This window comes from Nematolebias whitei, chromosome 10, assembly GCF_014905685.2.
Source record: "Nematolebias whitei isolate Nwh7 chromosome 10, NemWhi1, whole genome shotgun sequence".
Classification (NCBI taxonomy): domain Eukaryota; kingdom Metazoa; phylum Chordata; class Actinopteri; order Cyprinodontiformes; family Rivulidae; genus Nematolebias; species Nematolebias whitei.
Genome location: NC_056507.1, coordinates 4,925,219 through 4,926,420, shown reverse-complemented (window position 1 = coordinate 4,926,420; position 1,202 = coordinate 4,925,219).

The window sequence follows — 1,202 nt, the reverse complement described above, 5'->3', positions numbered from 1 at the left end:
GTGTTTTAAACACTTCCCACACTCTTGCAATATTCTAAACAACGCTTCTAAACTGTAAACGCTCTAAAAAAAGCACAGAATGTCATGATTTCAGCTCCCTGCCTCGGCCGCACTCTGTCACCTGCAAGCGCTCTGGGCCACGCCCACTTCACCGCTCTGCACAGAAATCAGCTGATCAGCTGCAGGACGAAGCTTATCCTGCAGTGTGGGCTGCACACAGGTGCTAAATAATTTAAAATACTTTATCAGCCAATTGTGTGTCATGTCCAATCTCATTTTGAAAAGCCGCGATAGAGCGAGTCTGCAAAAAACGAAGCGTGAGGTAGCGAGGGACTACTGTACCCAGAGAAAACCCACGCATGCACGGATTGAACATGCAAACTCCACCCAGAAAGGTGTCGGACCAGGATTTGAACTGGCGACCTTCTCGCTCAGAGGCAAAAGCTTTACCAACTGATCCACCGTGCCGCCCAAAAACACAGTCTTCATTTAAAAAATAATGTGACACCAAAGCTTTGTTTTATTTAAGTGGTTTTGGATGTTTACTTGGTATCTGCACTGACTGCTCCTTCTTGGCTTTTCTTCAGTCCTATTGATGTTTGCAGAAACGAACCTGCTCAGATTCTGCCCCGCCGCTCTTCCTGTCTTAAAACACCATCTGTGCAGCGTATGACACGTTACAAAAGTAGGAATGAGCACGATGCGTCAAACGGCACATGAACACTCGTCAAACGTTCAGAAGGGCTCGTTTTGCAGTGAAACCTTTTTGTAAAAAGGAGCTACTAACAAATCGAAACACGTTGTCGTTTTGAAACAAGATCGTAAATTAGTGTCGTCTTGAGTTATACTTCTCAATTTATGGTGTTAAAAATCCAGTATTTGACTCTTATTCTCTTCTCTGTTTAATTTATGGCACTCCACACAACATTTCAACACATTCTGACTAAAACTTTACGCCAGTTTCTGTTGCCATCCCACAAGACGCACTCCTGCTACGCAGTTTCTCTCCCAAACCCGGAGCGAGGCCAACAGAAACCCCAACCATGTGCGTGTTTGCATCAACGCCGCTTTGCCCAGGACCAGTGCACCGCAACAAGAACTGATCTCCCCACAAGCTTTGGCCCTTGAAAAGCGGTCAGATGACCACCATCCAGCGCGGCTATTAAAGAGCTGCTTCTAGACAATCAAGGAGCATAATTTAA